General features: G+C 44.4%; 2 protein-coding genes across 2 annotated transcripts in view; one reads left to right on the top strand and one right to left on the bottom strand.

Moving 5' to 3' along the window:
* The window catches only part of TOP3B (DNA topoisomerase III beta), a 297,002-nt gene that overhangs the window by 232,109 nt on the left and 46,291 nt on the right, over positions 1–18,602 (bottom strand). The gene's annotated exons all lie outside the window — the stretch shown is intronic.
* The window catches only part of HIC2 (HIC ZBTB transcriptional repressor 2), a 34,227-nt gene that overhangs the window by 10,889 nt on the left and 4,736 nt on the right, over positions 1–18,602 (top strand). Inside the window, exon 2 of the mRNA XM_061370790.1 lies at positions 13,559–13,702. The gene's annotated coding sequence lies outside the window, so the exon portion shown is untranslated. The remainder of the gene's footprint in view (positions 1–13,558; positions 13,703–18,602) is intronic.

Here is an 18,602-nt window from a genome sequence, read left to right as displayed (position 1 = left end):
TCATGCTGGAGAATGCTTTTGTATTGAAATGCAGTGCTGTAGCTAAACCAGGTAGCTTTTCTCTTTTTATTATCTGTGCCAGCCATGAAAATATGACATTAAAAAATGCCATTAATGCATTTGCTGCCCTAAAAAATTTCATCTTGGCTCTTTCAGCTGCTTAGGCCAGCAGCTAGTATCCTCCAAGGCTTAGTGAAGAATTAGGTTGAAATTGCCAAAGGGTGTCTCCTGCTGCACTGACTTAGAGAGATGTATGAGGCTCGCTTTCCTTTGTCCTTCCTTCATCCTGCACTAGCCATATCTGCTTGTGCCATGTCAGCATTTTCTACTTGGGAATGGCTGAGTGGACTTTGCTGTGTTAGCCATGCATCTTTTTTTTTATTTAAAGGAGATCTCCAGAGTGCCTGTTTGGCATAAATCAGATGAGAATTTGCAGGTAGTGTGCAGAGGAGGGAAAGGAAAGTATACTTAGGAGCCCTCCATTCCCTTTCTCTTGGCAGTGCCTCATTCCTGCTCTTGGAGGAGGTCTTTTTGCTTGCCCCTGAATTGATTTAACCCCCAGAGCGCAAATGCTCTGAGGCTGCAGTCTCAGGGCTGCTGTCTGTCTCCAGAAAGCCATGTGGCAAGGGGCTGTGCTATGGAGAGCAGCTCCCCCCGTGTTTGGAGTTACAGGATACTGCTGGGGGTAGCTACAGCTGGTATGCACTGGTACTAATATAATCCTGCCGACTGTATCCATGAGACACAAGTGTGACATGTGAGGTATTTAGGGAGACACACCTGTTCTAGGCACAGGCCTGGGCGCTGCATGCCTTGGAAATGGAAGGGTTTGGTGGAGCAGGAAGGACTCTCGTTTCAGTCACAGGAGGGTTTTGCTTGCTTCTTTTCCCTCAGTTTCATGCTATTTTATAATTTCCTAACATTAGGCAATCCTGTGGCCTGTTAGCATGGGGCTGTTTCAAAGGCCAGGCTGGTGTTTGCGTTTGGACTTCTTTTACCTTTAGTGTGTGATTCCGGAGTGATTAGCAGGAGAGAACAGCTTCTGGGCTGAGTGATGGTTTGGGTGTAACTGCTCCCAAGAAAGGGCAGAGAATTCAGAGAATGTCATCTATGTGCGGGGTTGGGTTTTTCAGTCCTTTAGATAATTCAGATTTTATGTTGTGTTTACCTGTATTCCTCTTATAAGGCCTCTGTCTTGCGATTTGGAGCAGTAAATCGCATAAAAGTGATATCATCTTAGCAAATTTTGTACAAAAACATTGTGTGCCTTTGGTTTGAAATCTCTGCCTTTCCCCATCTGCCCCCATCCCCAAAAGTGTTGTGAAATGGCTACTTTCCATACAGAAGAAAAAGCAAGCAAAAGCAGAATAAATCTTATGGTTGTGTAGTATAAGGAAGTGAATGTGCTCACATGTTTATCTCTCTTTTTGTTTTGTTTTTTAAGTTAATCTGACACTTGTTTGGCAGAAGATAACCTCTTTTTTGCCATTGAAAAGGGGATGTATTAAGATGGAGGGAAAAGATCGCAGGGTCTATCATGACTTGATTCCGTCTGTCTGTCTTGTCTTTCAAGTATAATGGAATTTTTCCTTCAAACTTAGTTTTAACAGCCTTTATTTGCTGCTAATGTGGAATCTCCTAGTTTGCCTTGGTCTCGCTCCACATGCCCCTTCTTTCCATGGCTTGTGCTCTTGGTGAGGTTTTAAGTGTGTGTTGGTTTGGGACAGCTTCCAGGACTGGGGCCAAGATTTCTTCTGTACCTGATGGAGTGTTGTGTGAAAATAGTAGCAACTGGACAGTCTTTCCCTCCCATCTTTACTTTAAATAGAATTTGCCAATAAGTATCCAGTATGTCAATTGCTGGTAGAACTTATAATGGCTGGTGGAAATAAGGAAGGGAGGGTGAGAGGCATGTTTTACCCTAGGACGTGATTAGTTTGGGCAGTAAGTTATTTAGGAGGAAGGAAGATGTTATTCCCTTCTATATAAGAACTCTGCATTCTCAGGGGGGTGGACTGGAATAACCAGACCCTGAAAGGACAACATATTCTCCTCAGAAATGAAATGCTGTTGGCAGGGGAGAACGTCCTGAGGATGGAGACTCCTCAGCTCCAGCCTTACTTGGCCCCTGACTGTGAGCAGGTCATTGACACTTATGGCAAGGGGATAAATCTGAATCTGGTTAATCCTAACTTGAAAGATGGCTGCACAGAGGGAAAGGCCTCCTTACCTGCATGTGTGAGCAGAGGTGCTGACCAAAACCCATGGTCCTCTTTAGTCCCTGTGCTGGCATTCGCAGTCTGACCACCCCCGAAGCCTCTTCCTTGTGAGCAGACATTTTTGTACATATGAACGTGAAAATACTTCTGATTGTGATACTAAGAAGCAGAATATCTCATTTTAAGGGAAGAAGCATCCTCATCCTAGCTGTGGTGCCTCCCAGGCTAGCTTTGTATCTGTGTATACGTTTTGCTGCACAGCCTAAGGTAGACATGGCCTCGCTATCCCTGCTGGCTCGTAACGGTGGGCTGGCTCTCATCCCTGTCCCTACTGGGTTCTCCCAGAGTTAATTGATTTCCAACCAAAAATGAGATTCATTCTGTGTTTTTGGTTGGGTTTTGGCTGGGTTTTGGTTATGTTTTTTGGGGGGTGATGGTTTGGTTTAGTGGGGGTTTTTGTTCCTTAACTGCACACTGCAAAATGTCCTGGCTGAGTTGTTTCCAAATACTGACATCTCTAGGGAAGGGGTTATAAATTGCTAATTTAAAGCCTGCAACAGGATAATTAACTAACCAGTTTGATGTAAATGGCTTAATGGGGCTTTACTAGCCCCTTTGAACTTAAAGTGGCACTAAAAAGTAAACTGTAAATACCTTCAAGGAAAGTACTGACATGCTTGAATGTGGGGCTGCTTGCTTGTAAGGAGCAAGCCTGCTCCACTTGCCAGGAATTCAGTGGCCTTTGTGACAGCAAACATGTCAAGGGGGTGAGGGGGCCAACCAGGCACCCCTTGGGGAACGTTCTGCAACTACCCTTGTTCTTCAGGAAGCACATACACCCTGATACATCAGGCTTTCAAACCTGCCCTGCCTGCTGTGGCAAATTTAAATCGCAACCTCAGTGTAAATGCAACTGTAATGAATTTCATCAGGATTGAAGGAAAAAAACAAAAAGAACCAAACCCCTGAGGGGGAGGCAGCCACTAGAGTCCACCCTAATTTTCCTGGAGTTGTATTTGCATTAAGGTCTTTTGGCAAGTCCAGGCAGAAGCACTTATTACGCTGTGTTTTAGAAGACCTCGTTACCCACTGAATCTGCTGAGACAGTGTATTGCAGCCCTGCAGCAGATTCCAGTTTCTGATGCGCTTCGGGGACTTTTGGGAGAACTTTCATTTCTGCTGGGCTGTTATAAAATTCCAAGGGAGGAAGTCACCAACTACCAAGCATCTAGAAATGAAGATCATGGCAAAGTGGAAGCATCTCATGTAGCTAGGCACTGACTTTGCTCCTGGCTATGCAAACTGGGGTGTTAGAGAGAAGAATTTCAGGCCCAAAAGCGGGAGTATTTCCTTCTGTTCCTGCCCCTATGCAAGAGAAGCTCCTCCTGGTCGGAGTACTGCTCTGCTCCATCCTCTCATCACACAGGCACCATGCACTGTCAGCAGTAATTCACAAGAACTTTCTTTTCTTCATCGTTTCTCTGTCTCACCACCATCTTTCACCTATTGCCAGCAGCCTTCCTGGGTACTGGAGGATGTTTTGGAGTCTGAAGCACAGCCCTCAGTTACTGCTGTGACCTCTGACACATGGGATTTGGCTTTACAGCCAGCTCTGCTGATGAGCGTTCCTGGTCCTTGGCTCTCTGCTGTGCTACCTTGAGGACCATGAGGCTGTAATGCTGAGCCAGACCAGGGCTGATGCAGGAAGAGGGCAAGATGTAACATTTTCAGTGGTGGCCCTGACTTGGATGGGCTAAACCAGATCATGATGCCTCATCTGTAATAATGGATCTGTTTCTTTGTGGTGCTGGTTTGTTTGTTTGGTTTTGTTGTTTGGTTTGGTTTTATTCCCCCCAGCCAGGCAAATAATGCGTCATTGGCAGTGTTAATGCTGGCTTAAAAAAACCCCAAAAACCAACCAAAACCACCAAAACCCATAAAAGTGCTGAAGTCTGTTGTAGGGGGCAATGATGCAGAACTGCTACATCTCATTTTAAGAACCATGTCTGACAGAGTCAGTCCTGCACTCTCATTGTCCAGGTGTCCATGGACCTGTTGTATGCAAGAATCAAAATGCTCTCCTGTGGCCTTCAGAAAAGGTGATAACATGGCACTTCTCTGTCCTACATGTTGACTGAAGAAGTTGGCACCACGGCAGTACCTGCTTGCTGTGTGTGGGTGGGAGCAGTGCAGGATTAATTTGGGGGTTGATTGTGTTGGCAAGGATCTGCCAGCAGAGCTGGCCCAGCTGCCTGTGCTATGCTGTAGCTGCTAATCCTTTACTTTTATGAGCACTAACCTAGATCACATAGTTAAAGTTAAAAATGCATGTGCTATTAGAGACACTTGCAAGGGAAGAGCTCTGTACACATGCCATGTTGACGGCTGGAGACTTCCTTCAACGAACGCCAGAACACCTTAGCGTGCCAGCTTTGATATCTTGGCATCTGACAGGGAAATGCAAATACTCAGTCTTAATCCATCATTCCCACATGCTGACATATATCCAGGGGGAACTTCTGCGAATGTTGTTGTTATTCCCATATAGTTTCAGCTGCTTCTTTGCTTCCCAGTACTACCCCATCATATATCCAGCTGAGTACAGAGTCTTTCTCTTGGATTTCTCATGGGGAGGCAAAGGGGCATCAGTGTGCATGTCTTTATCAGTGATCTGGATGAGGGGATGGACCACACGTTCGGTAAGTTTACAGAGGACACCAAGTTGGGCGTCAGTGTTAATCTGCTGGAGGGCAGGAAGGCTCTGCAGAGGGATCTGGACAGCCTAGGTTGATGTGCTGAGGCCAGTTGTGTGAGGTTCAACAAGTGTCAGTGCTGGGTCCTGCACTGGGGTCAAACGACCCCATGCAATGCTACAGTTTTGGGGAAGAGCGGCTGGAAAGCTGCTCAGTGGAAAAGGACCTGGGGGTGTTAAGTTGACATCTGGCTGAGCATGAGCCAGCGTGTGGCCAGTGGCACTGTGGCTTGAATCAGAAATAGTGTGGCCAGCAGGACTAGGGAGGTGATCATCCCCCTGTACTTGGCACTGGTGAGGCTGCACCTCAAACACTGTGCTCAGTTCTGGGCCCCTCACCACAAGACAGACATTGAGGTGCTGGAGACTGCCCAAAGAATGGCAATGAAACTGGTGAAGGGTCTAGAGAACAAGACCTATGAGGAACAGCTGAGGGAATTGAGGTTGTTTAAACTGGAGAAAAGGAGGCTCAGGGGGTCCTTACCACTCTCTACAAGTACCTGAAAGGAGGCTGTAGCAAGGTGGGTGTTGGTTTCTTCTGCCAAGTAATGAGCAATAGGACAAGAAGAAATGGCCTCAAGTTGTGCCACAGGAGTTTTAGATTGGATATTAGGGAAATATCCTTCACCAGAAGGGTTGTCAAGCATTGGAACAGGCTGCCCAGGGAAGTGGCTGAGTCGCCATCCCTGGAGGTATTTAAAAGATGTGTGGATGTGGTATGTAGGTACCACATGGTTTAGTGGTGCACTTGGCAGGGCTGGGTTAACAGCTGGACAATGATCTTAAAGAGCCTTTTCCAGCCTAAATGGTTCTGTGATTCTATGTGCAGTAGAAGAACAAACCCCGTGTTTGGAGGGGTGGGTTGGTTATATGAGGCTTTTCTCTTTCTAATCCCTCCCTCAACAAACCCTTCTGCAGATTTTTAGATTCCTCACTAAGTCCTTTAAATAATAAGATCAGTTAAAAACCAGATGAGGAAAAAAAGCTTTTTCACACTTCCCAGGAAAACAAAACTGAAGTTAAAGAAAAAAATGGGTTGTAACAACCATCCTTTCTTTCACATGAGACATGGCCAGAGTCGGGACTCTGCTCTGGAGTTCTGGTGTAATTTACATTATCTTCCAACAACCATACTTTTGGGTTTTATAATGAAAAAATGTCTCTCAGTGATCCAGTATCTCTCAGTGATCCAGTTCCTTGTGGGGGAAAGAAGTAATAGCTGCAAGATGGCAAAGCAGTATTTATTTTCTCAGCAATTCCACTATTTGTTATGAATAACTGTCTCTAAAAAACCAAACACTCCCCTTCCAATACACCTTTTGTTTTGAAACACACTGAACCCGATACCCATATTTGATTTGTTGGCTCAAGAATAACAGGGAAAATGTGAGCAGTAAACCCTGGTGCAGCACTCTCAAAGGCTCCTGCTAGAGAAGGAGCAAATTACATGTAGCCGTGTGTCCTGACCTTTCCTCTGCTTTTAGAAACATGAAAAATTTCATCATTGCTTTTTCTGCTTATTGCAAATAATAGAAAGTTGTGTGAAAATTAGAACATAATGAAGACAAATTATGGAGTGGTGTCTGCTGCAGGTCTTGGGTGTGTTTGCTGAATTGCCTCCTGCTTAGGGAGCAGCTGGAAAATCCAAGTCCTCTCCCAACTTGTCAAAACCAACTTTTTCAAAGGCTGCAGTAGCTGTGCCAAAGCCCCTTGCCCATTTGTAAGCAAACACATACTACTGGGGCTATCTCTGCCTGGGCCAGCACTCTCACACGCAGCTGGCTGCATTAAATCAGTTTGATGAATTACTAGATACTTCTAAAATTTTCTGCAGGCAGGTCCCTGCTATTTCTTGCCTGCACAAGATTAAATGGGCTTTTACATTACATACTGTGTTGTTAAGACTTTAATTGCCTGGAATGGATCTGTGTGTGCAATGACTGGTTCTGGAAGGGTCTGGGGATTTGGGATTATTGTCAGGCTTCCTACACTGAGGTAGCAGAGAAAGGAGGCGTGTGAAAGCCGTGTTAGCATCCACAGTGGTGGATAACTTATGATAAGAAGGATGCCACCTATGCCACTTACTCAGATTATTTATTTCCTGTTGTTTGATGTCTGGATTTTGGGATGGTTTTCCTGCTGTTAAAACATATTGAGTGAGGAGCCTGCCAAGAAAAAGCCTGGTGAATGGAAAAAACTAACCCTAAATGGACTGACTTGATGGGTCAGAGAAAGCTGGATGGCATCAGAACATCCCTGTGGCTGATGAGGCAGATCTCTTGTTGGGTTCATGAGCCTCACAGTGTGTGTGTTTTGGAGCACCTGCACTGTGGTGTAACAGAAGTACAATTTATTCAGTCCTTCTCTATGACAGAATTGCATATGGCTAAATAATGTGCAGCCAAGAGCCAGGTTCCGAAAGCAGCTTGGTACCCGCTACAGGTGTTTGGGAATGCACAATGCCAAGAGAGAGGTTTTAGTCCAAACATATTCTCACTAAACACACTTTCACATCTTCTGAGAGTCTCTTGGTGCTGTTGTATTAGTGGGTGGTATATATTTATATTATATATATATTAACTGCTGGAAGTGGTAGCAACGTTTTCCTTCCAGTCCAAGTAGTATCAGTGTTTGTTGTGGTTGCTAGCAGCAGTTTGTACATTTACTACTCCTTTGGCCAGGCTCTGATCCTGTTTCTGTAGCTATAAAACAACTGAGTTGTCTCCTCTGTGCAAGGGAGGTTTCAGTCTCTCTGGCCGTTTTGGTTTCTCTGTTTTGGTTCCGTTTGGGTTTTTTGGTTTTGATGTAACCACCTTCCTTGCCGAGAGGGGAGAGCTCTATGGGAAGTGATCCAGAAAACTTCTAAATAGCTTTTTAGCATGTGTGGGGAGTTAACTCTTGCTCAAGCTTTTAAATATGTGAATTCTCACCTGAGCCTATGTAACCTGCCAGCCAAGCCTAAATCTTGCAGGAGGTGCAGCCCCAGTGTTGTCGGAGCTCTCTGGCACAGACACCTGGTACACCTGTGTCTCCTGCTAGTTTCAGTGCTGTCACAACTTCACCCCTCATGCCTGTTTCTCTGGTAACTCCAGTTTTTCCTAAGGTTATCTTCTATAAATAGAATCTGCTCCAGCTTTTCACTCCCCCACACCCATCTTGAGGAGAATAATTACCAATGAGATGGTTTTAACAGTGCTGAAAGGAGGGTGATCTATTCTGCTGTGCTCTTTGAGGCTTTTTTCTGACAGGAACTAAATGCTCAGAGTGCTTTAGCAATTTCCTTAGGTGACAAATGTAAAGTGAGTAGCTTCTGAAATACTTAAATTTGAGTATTTAAACTCTTGATAAGCTCTGGGTTATCTGAAGAATAAAACTGTAATTGTTCTGGCATGCAAAGGTCTCTATTTTCATAGTCATTTCCTTAATCATCGTTAGGTTGGTGGAGGTGACTGTGGTATCTGCTGTTCATCTGTCCAGAAACCCAAACTGTGCTCAACCCAGGCTAGCAGAGATGCTTTGGATGATGAACTATCTGCCAGCACATGATACAGCAGCCAAGACACAAACATTTAGAGCATTCATAAACCAGAAACATTTCTCAAAACATGAAAAAAATAAAAAGTGAGAGCATGTAAGGGGTTGAGATGATGATGTTGACTTTACTGGCCTGTAAACTATGCCTGCAGCAGCCAAGAGCTTAATGTCATATAAACCAAGAGAAATGAAAGAGAAGCTGTATCTACAGGCTACATGATGCAACTGGTGAACAGCTACTCAGATAGCAGGGTGCTCTGTGTACATTAAGGGCCTACAGATAGAAATGCCGTGTAAAGGAATCATTGCTGGCACACTGACACATGCTGGCAAATTAGACTGTACTTGGAAGGATAAGAATCTACTACAGCTCTTTAAAATCACCCCTGTCGTGATCACCTCATGATAAAAATATTAGTTTCTCCAGTGTAAATAAAAGTGTAGCACATTTCCCAATGAATCTTTTGAAGTAAAACCAGATTGGTGTGTAAGAGTAAACCAAGTGGGAACAACCTGTCAACCTGTGTTACCAGACAGAGCTCAGAATGAAATGGGAATGGCAGCACCTTTTCAGGTTTTACAGCCACCTCTTTGCTTGACTTTTGACAATTATTTATTACTGCTAATATTGTGCTTTGTAAACTTATGCAGTGCTTTATGAAGTAAGACATGTTTCCTGTTTTAAAGGTTTTATAATCTCGTGGGCTGATAAGGGGTGCAGATTATCCCTTGGATGTTCATAAACAGCATTAGCACTAAGAGTTTTATTAGTGCTGGGTCCTTTCAAGCCTGTGGCTCTTTCTTTTTAATGACACTTTCCTAGTCAAGTACCCAAATCAGGATTTCAACACCTTGATCTTCCAGGCTGGAAAAGTCTGGGCATTCTTTTGTTCTGCTTGTAGGGGAAGAGCAAAACCCAAGCAGAATCCCAGAGTTGTTGCTCTGCATGGATTTAATCCGCTGCCGTTGCTTGCCTCTCTCTCTGAGACTACAAATCTGGGTTTTGGGTGATGGCAGCAGAGAGCAAGCTTGGGAGGTGTGTGTGTTTTAAATAAACAAACAATGGAACAGCAACTTCAACAAACTGTGAGTGGTGCTAATTTGTTATAGGGCTGTCTTGCCTTCTGGCAGTGTTGATTTAGGAGAGGCTGAGCAGACTGGAACGGATGCGGGGAGCCGCTGGTTCTTTCGCTCTGGGGTGTGTATATGGTTCAGTAGAAAATGCTTTGAGGGGTCCTGTCCTGAGGAGCTTTCAAATTACAGAGTAAAGCACATGCATAGGCTGCCAATCTCCTTTTCAAAACCAAATCTGGGACAGAAGTACCTTCCCCTCTGCCTTGCTCTTCCACTTCCGCTTTTTTTAAATGGAGAGATGCTTTAAGTCTTGATTCATGACAAGTACCTACAATTTGTGTGTTTTGAGGACTGCCAGAAAACCCTTGACAATGATAGTGTCTAGGGCAGGGAAGGAGGAAGATCCTGTGCTTTGGATTATAGCAAAGTTTTCAACACCCCACGGCCTTGGTGGGCTGCAGTCCCCAAAGCTGAGAACCTGACAGAGGGCCTGGCCGAATGCACAAGGTATCTGCAGCCCTGGACCACTGTTGTGCAGCGCTGCAGGATACAGATGGCAGGATGGGAGCCTTGCTGGGAAGAGGTGGATTTTGGAAGTGTAGAGTGACCTCCCTGCAGCCTCTGAGCTGAGTTTAAAGAAAGTCTGAATTCTCAAGTGAAGATGACAGTCAGAATGAGAAGTCATGCCTGAGGAGAGGCAGCCAAGGAAACAAAGAACTTTGAAAACGAGTATACCCTGTTTTCCCCGTAGGTTATCTTCAGTTCAGATAGATTTGGATGCAGAGCCCAGCACAGTTTGCAAACCTAGGCAGTAGTGGCTTTCTGGCATCTTCTCATTTGCCAGGCTCAGAGCTGCAGAAACACTTTTTGGTGGTTGCAAAGAACCAAATCTATGAAGGTTGAGTGGTCAGTTACACATCTGATTTGGAGGAATGTTTGGCAGGCAGCAGAGACTTGATACTGCCAGGACCAACTCTTAAACAGGGGTTTTCCTGAAAGACTTCACTGAAGTGAAACTTAGACAGAAAGATTTCTCTGGGAAGTAGAGGGCTGAGTACAGGGTCAAGTTCCTGGGGGGGGGGGGGGGGGGAAGCGGATAAAGTGCAAAAGGTGCTGTATTTAAGGCATTGTTTATTTATATTAGAACTGTTTCTGCTGCATCCATAGGTACAAATGAGATAAAGGAGTGAGACTTGGTCTTGTAGAAGAAAACAAGACAGCAGAGTTTGTTCCTGTCCTTACTGGTATCTGGCATGTGGTGAGAGAGATGACATTTTGGTCCAAGGCCGTTACTACCCATGTCCATGACCTGGAGGGTCAGAACGTTCCTTTTTCTCTGCCATGCCGTGTGCTCTTGCCCTAGAGCAATGCTCAGCATGAAGCTGCCATCCTATGCCCTCAGTGCCGACTGTGCCTACCATACTGGACAGGGCCTAGGCTTTTAGGACCAGAAGCATCTTGTCACACCATGTAATTCATAGAGCTGTGGATTCTGCCTAACACTCTCTAGGATTAGCTGGGAGGTAGCAACAATCCTTTAGTCATGTCCTAAATTCTTGCATTGTAAAGGGAGAATTCTGTACATCAAGGTTCAAAGGTACCTGGGAAACTGAGGAATTTTGCATACCAAAGGCGCCTTAACTGGTGGATGGGTGGAGGGTATCCCTCCTGTGTGGGCTGAGCTACTCCACTGAATATGTGGGTATTTTAGTGCAATAAGGAGTCATTAGATTAGCATGGGACATCAGAACTGCTTTTCCTATTTGCAATGCAGGTACAGTTGGAACTGAGCTTGCTCAGTTGTTGCAGGGCTGCAGAAGAGCCTAACATCTATTGCTGCTCGTTAGTTTCTGAGGCTTTATTTGTTTCGTGCCACTGCTGTGTTCCTGAGATCAGCTGTGCTCTGCAGATATGCAGGAATTTTTAGTGCCTGGCTCTGCCTGACAAGACCTGCAGTGTCCATGCCTCTCCTCTTCTCCTCCCACTGAAGGGTTTGGGTAGTCATAGGTTCCTTCATATCAGCAGTAAAAATATATGTATAATATACAAGGGTTCTGGTTAGGAATTGGCAGGAAACTTCATTTTTGACTGCAGTCTGATATTCTAACAGTAGGAAACACCTTTGTTTTAAGCAGTTCTCTGCTAATCATTGCCCTAGAGGGGAAATAAAACTACTGAGAAGAGCTTCTTACTTCACAGGAGCAAGAAGCCAACTGCTGTAATCTGGGTGTAAATCTGCATTTGAGCTGCTGTTCAAGAAATATCCTTTTGTAACATTCAGCCTTTCCTAAACAGAGCATTGCTGCTGTTGCTGAGTGTTTTGCAGTCCTGATGCTGGCAGATGCAGCCAGCAGTATGCAGCTTGCATGCATTCTAGAGTGTGTGATCACTTGGGGAGGGGGGAGCTCCAAATCCCTGGGGCTCTGGCCCTAATGTTTAAAGCTGCATGCTATCTAAACGTGTTTGGTCTGTTCATGCTGGCAGTTGTCCGTTCAGACTGGTTCAGCAAATGCTCTTGGCTCAGCATAGCCCAGGTCAGTAAGCAAACACTTGCTTACATTTCACTTCTTCATTGTATTGACAAGATTTAGAAATCTTCAATCTATATCAGTCAAAACAGGGCAATCTGAATACAAAAGACCTATTAGTTCAGTGTGAAAAGGATTTAGTTACAGAATTGTGGGGATAAGAATGCAGGTGGGAATGATGGAACACTGTCCTGGGCTTGAGCCCAGCAAATGTCCAGGACAAATGAGGAACTATCTCCTTAGATTCAGCGTCCCTTTCACAAAGACCCTTTCTATTTCCCAGGCCACTGTCCTCCTTTATGTTCTCTTTTGTCCAGCTACATTAATTACTGTAAGTCTTTTTCATTTGACCTCTTACCTTTTAAGGTTGAAATAGTAGTCAATATTCTTTTAACGTTTTAAATGTAAGATTTCTGTCTCTAACAGCACAGCTAGAGACGTGCAACCATCAATGTGACAAGAGCTGTGCTGAAGTTTCACTTCACTATGAAGGTCTAAAACCCTATTTTAAATCCCTGTGAGGCTGCAGGCTTGTTTCTGTTCTGCTTTTTGTGTTGTGGGTTTGTTGTCTTATTTTTTTTCCCCATTGGGGCAGCATCACCACCTGTAGAGAGGGACCAGTCCTTAGCATCTACCCTGAGACTGCCTGGAGCTGATGACAGGAATTCTGGGGAAGGGAGGACAGGCACTGCAGAGGATACACTCAGCTTATCAAGCCTAGGGTATCTGTGGGATGTGCTTTTCCCTGACATGGAAAAGATGATGTTGCTTTTTCCTTTGGGCAGGGAAGGGTGAAATTACAGATCTGAAGTTTTGCGACTCTCATACCACCTGCAGTTCCCCATGAATCAGCTCGATCCCCAGTCTCCAAGAACCTACATTAAATTAGCAGTGAAGCATTGTTATGAGTAGAAGATACACACTATTTTCTTTTCTCGTCTTGCCCCACAGATGTAACAAAAACCTGTCTCAATGCCGTAACATCTCTAGAAGAACAGGATTGTGAAGGCTTGGGAAGGGGAACTGGGAAATTGGGACAACACACATGATCAGTATTGAAGTGTTCCTTTCATTGCCTTTACTGTGTGGGGAACGAGACCATGAAGCTCTGGCGCCAGGGCTTTCTTGTAGAGGCATTTCTAAATGGTGATATTTAGTTTCCTGAATTTCCAGGCAGAAGGAAGCTGGTACAGACATCCTGGGATCTGCTGTTCTTGGATACACATGGACTGGTCCTCCTGAAGCTCAGTGCCATTGGGAGCCCTGACTGGAGGTGGCCAGAGTCATCAAGAAACTTGCAGAGGCCTTCTGCTGTGTTTCTGTCACAGTTCAGCAGTGCTGGGGAGCTGGGTGGAGGGGAGGTTGTTCTGGTAGTTACATATATAAGGCAGGTGGCCGTTTTAAAATGTACCTTTCAATTTTGATTGCAGTTTTTTAATTGCATTTAACAGCGTCCCTGCTGGTTCTCCATTCTGCATCCGTGCAGCCACGTTCTATTGATGGCCTGTTGTGATTTCAATGGAACATCATGGGATGTACCTGGCACGTCGGGCAGCACTGGATGGAGGTGCCTTTAGCCCAATGTACCTGGCATGGTAAGCAGCAACCAAGTGGTTAATCTGCATTCTACTGCTCATAGTCTCAGCTTGTATAGCAAGGTGTTCCTGCTTTGCTGCAGCCTTGCACTGACTAGAAATCACTTGCTCTCCTGATGTTAGTGCTTTCGTGCACACAGGGCCCTTACCCTTTTCACCCATGGAGATTCCCCTTCTCTGGGCAGTTTGCCATGCAGTAGAGAATGGCCTAGCCATGTTAGGCTCTCCTTGTTGTTCTAGAACAGGAAAGAGAAGGGACTGGCAAATCATTTGACTCTTCTCTCTTTTTTGGGCCAGGAGCTGGTAGCAGTTGAGCATGTATTGCCCATGTACCTAATGTCCAAACGCTGCTGCACAGAGGTACCCAAAAGGTGCTTGTGTCCATAAGCAAGGCCATACTGTTTCTGCATGAGTCCTGCTAGAGCTGCTTCAGGGAGCTGGGAGGGAAGTTCTGCCTGGCACTAATTGGATTGTAACAAGCTACACAATGGCCACTTTTAAGTTTGCTGATGTGGTATCCTCTGTGAAAAGATCCTCCATTCTCCTTCCTTCCATGTCCAAACCTGTCACATGAGCTGCACACCCTGCTCTGTCCTGCATGTCACTTCCTCTCCCTTCCCCAGCTCTGCAGACCTCTCCCTGAGTAACTTGACACGTTGGTCTTACCTATTTTGAAGTGAGTTATTCTGGTGAGAAGAACAAGGGTGCTGCATCCTGTTTTCTGCTTGAGCCCACACCACAAAGCTTTTGCTGCTCCACTGCCAATGATGAAAATGCATGTTCTTACCTCTGTTTCCGAGTTCTGCTGTCTGCCTGCTCACAGGGGATGGGGATAGGGAACCCTTTGGGCTAACACAGTCCCTGCATTCCTCCCCATGCCTCTGCTGCTCTGGAATGTGAATACCTTTAAAAGGCATGGGCTAATGACTGGACTACTGCAGCTCCTGGGGGGAAGCCCACTTCACTGATACGTTGCAGAGTCCTGGAAATAGGTTCTGTTGAGATGTGGGGAGAGAAAGATCAGATGAGCCAGAAAGCAACAGGAAAGCTCTCTTCCCAGTGGGGTCCTCAAGTGCAGCGAGGAAGTTAGCTCATCTGAAACTGGAGAGTGCAGAAGTCACCTGTTTCAGTTTCACCCAGGTCCCATAGCAATTGGACACAGCATTTTTAATGTTGGAAGTAAACTGGTGGGAAAGAGCAATGCAGGAAACAACTGATTTAATTTTGTCTTGTTCTTCCCCACACTCACTGCTGCAGTGTCTGCTCAGCACAGCACAACTGCTTGGGAAGGCGGAGAAATAAGTAAGCAGGCCACTATCTTGCCCTAGGTATATTATAACATGCACAGTAGGCTAATGCTTTAACAGCATCTAATGTGATACATCACATCTAATCTGTTTGTTGGTTTTTATCTGCAGTACTGTTAGTTCACTGTTCAGGTGCTCGGTGTCTAATCTTCTCATCCATCCACAAATCCTCTACGTGAAATGAGTGATTCCTTAGATCTGTTTTTGATTGATTCTTTGCTTCACTGGTGTTGCTTCTTAAAAGGTAAACAATATTCATATGCTGCAATCTATAACACAGAGATGAAATCAAATAGCATCTCCTGCCAGAGGTTGCTAAGATAACATATTTAGCATTCACTCAGGAATTTCTTTTAGGAAAAGATTTAGTGATATTAAAGAAAATCAGATCTGCAGTGAATATGTAGATTTTTACTATTTAAAAGGGTGAAGGGACTCCTGTCTCCTGTACTTTGGCAATGTAATATTCTGTGATGTCCAGAGTCTTTGCGGAAATGGAGAGAAAATGAAGTTTTTCCTGCTTTGTAGTGAGAGCAGCTCAGCTCCTGGAGCTGTCTGTGTGTTCTGCACAATCTTCATGCCCACAGGATCCCAGTGTGCCCCAGGCTGGGCACAGCAGCTGTCAGTTACCCACCTCCTTGGGCAATAAGCTTATGAAGATGCTGTCGGCTCTTAGCTTGCAAAGCTTTGTTTGATGTGTGGCATCTGCTTGCAGCATTACTGTATTCTGTGATTTGTGCCCTGTATTTTTTATGTCTTTGCATGTGCTGTGTGTCTCAGTGTCATGGATATGGTGGAGGTAGTGGGAGCCTCAGTCTTGCTTCATTTCATTGCCTACTTGCATAAGAATATTTGAGCAGGTTCATTGCTCTGAAATCTGTCTTGAATGCCTAGGAAGCAATCTGAATCTAAAACCAGGCCATCTCTAATGCTGTTTGTCCAAAGCCTTCTGTGATCCTGTTTTAAATGCTAAGGAGTGAAATTCTACACACCAAATTCAATGATAAAAAGACTTGGCTCCAGTGAGACATCTACATACTCTTGGGCTTTGGGTTTTTTACTGGAAATGCACCTGAGCATTTCCTAAGGCAGGGCTCCCCTGAAGTAGGAATATGGTTTTTCCTGTCTTTTTGAAGAGAACAGAAAAGGAAGGGTTACAAATGACACTGAGATACAAGAAATACAAACCACTGTGATTTTTCAGGGCTTTGGGGAGCTTCTGCTGTCATTAGTGGTGGTGGTGATGTTATCCAAATGCTCAGGGTTTGTTAAGAGCCAACTGGAAACTGATGGATAGCAAGGCCTTTGCAAGGCTGTATCTGCCATTTGTTTGGGAAGATCTGCTAACTTTTATACTGGACTTAACCTTGTAGTTGTGTCTGGTCCCATGCTTCAAGCTAGAAGTGAGATTTTAGGAATGCCATAGATTAAAGGAATAATGCCTGTTTCTCTTTTGCTAACAAGTTTTCCAACACCCCTCTTCCCCCACCTCTGAAATGCATTAAAGAAGGGTTTGTAACTGGTCAGCTCTGGAAAATACTTGGAATGAATTTAGTTTTGTTCAGGACTGCACAAGACACACAAGCCAGGTTGATGCTGTAAAGCTGCTGTCGGTCAGTCAGAGGTGTGTTCTCTGACCACGTTGCTGCCCTGGGCAAAGCCCTCGGTGGGCAATTCTGGCAAAATTTGAAACATGGGGCTCTAAACTTGGCTGAAGGTTTTGCTGCCTTTTCCCATCACATTCATTTTATTGGGATTGCTAAATCCATGATAGACTTCACCTGGCAAATGCAAATCTGACAGGCAGTGTTACAGTGCTTAAACCTGACCACTGCTTTTAGAATGTACTAAAGGTAATACCTGACCTCACACTTACATGCTACTGAACATGAATACTTCTGTACAATTTGACATGTGAGATAAATAGAGGTAATTTAAACAACTTGTACCATGCTAATTTTTATGCAGCAGAACGTACTGAGGTTTAATAATATTATTTTCCTCATGAAGGTCACTAAAAAACAGACTTAAAATTCTTCCCATTTCCAGGGCTTTCCCTACAGGCTTATTACCTGTTCTCAATATCATTTAAGGCAGAAAGAAAGAAAAAGGAAATGAAAATGTAACCATATTTTCTATTAGTAACTGCAGCAAGTCTTTACTGTTTGCAAAGACTTAGACAAGTACATACACAGAGGTTTCTAGACCTCTGCTTCAAGTACCACATGAATGGGAAATAAGCTCGCTTTTACTTCAGTAACACGCTTTTCTTTTTTTATTAGTCTGTTTAGGAAAAATATATTGGCTGTGCTGTTTCCTTTCCTTTACCATATTTGTACTTTATGGAGCACATAAAAATCATATCCAGGGATTTTGTGTGTTATATGCATGGAAAAGCCACCATTATGTTTGTAGTGAAAATAGTGTAGGAGTAGGCTGTCTCGTGCTATTCTCAAGCAGGATGCAATTGTGTATATATAGATGCTGTGTTATGTTACAGGCCGTGTTTTTGTCCTTCCTTATCAATATATCTTGGTGACCCAGAAGTAAGTGCTTTTACTGGCCTGGCTAGATAAAAGTGGGTATTTGGTGCCTCTGTGCTGTTGCTCCCTCCTCTTAATCAGCAATTCTGGAAGCAAGCCACTAGAACCAGACACATTGCCTGCATGCTGCAACTCTGATGTAACTCATTACAGCAAAACTTGCTTTTAAAGTGCTCAGCACTGTTCGCTGATGGTAATCCCTGTCTCTATCATGTTTTTGGGATGCTGCAGGAAGAGTTTCTGTGACAGAAACACTACAAATGATGAAGAAATAGCTGGCAGCACCATGGCAAGCCTGTAGTTCCTCCTGTTGGCTGCTACCCTTTCTAAAGCCAGCCATCTCTGGGAACATTAACGTGTACAAAGGCACAGTGGTGAATCCACTGTCTTCTTGGGTTACCATCCATTGCTGCAATAATATAGAACACAAAAGCAGAGCAACTATTTCAGCTGCGGGTCAAGGCAATGAGCCACTGAGATCTGTGTGGATGCTGGGTTAGGTGGTGGCGCACTGAACAGGGGCTACCAAATTCTACCAAATGTATAACCAAGTACCAGGCTGACCAGATAACAAAGTGAAGGAATTTGTCCTGTGGAGGAAGGGAAGCACGTGCTTGGCAGATCTGATATGCTGGAAGAAGTATAAGTACCAGGCTAGTCAGGCAGCAGCGCTGGAGAAAGAACTGTATTCCTTTACCTTTCAGTAGCTTTTTTCAGAAAGCAAAATCTTTTTGTTGTGCAGAAATGGATGATGTAAATTTACCACCTTTCTGCCAAATTAAATCTTCCTATTTATCACCAGTTAGTAAGAATCACCTCTGAGATTATTTTTAATACTGATAGTATCGCTCCTTATTTCTTTTGTGTACATACTTGACACAGAGGGAAGTCTAATGCTTCATCATCTGGAATGTGATGGGACAGAATGGGGTAATGGGACTCACAAGCAAGAAAGACATTAACTGATTATGATTTTAAGAGAAAATTTAAGCTCTTCATTTCTGTGCACTTATGGCCTGCTCCTCCTTCAGTAAGAGAAATCTGTTTCAA

The sequence above is a fragment of the Neopsephotus bourkii genome, unplaced genomic scaffold (assembly GCF_033783945.1).
Source record: "Neopsephotus bourkii isolate Nb327-2 ecotype Australia unplaced genomic scaffold, CSIRO-AGI_Nbou_v1 NB_1542, whole genome shotgun sequence".
Lineage (NCBI taxonomy): Eukaryota > Metazoa > Chordata > Aves > Psittaciformes > Psittacidae > Neopsephotus > Neopsephotus bourkii.
This window is presented reverse-complemented; position numbering and strand designations above follow the sequence as displayed.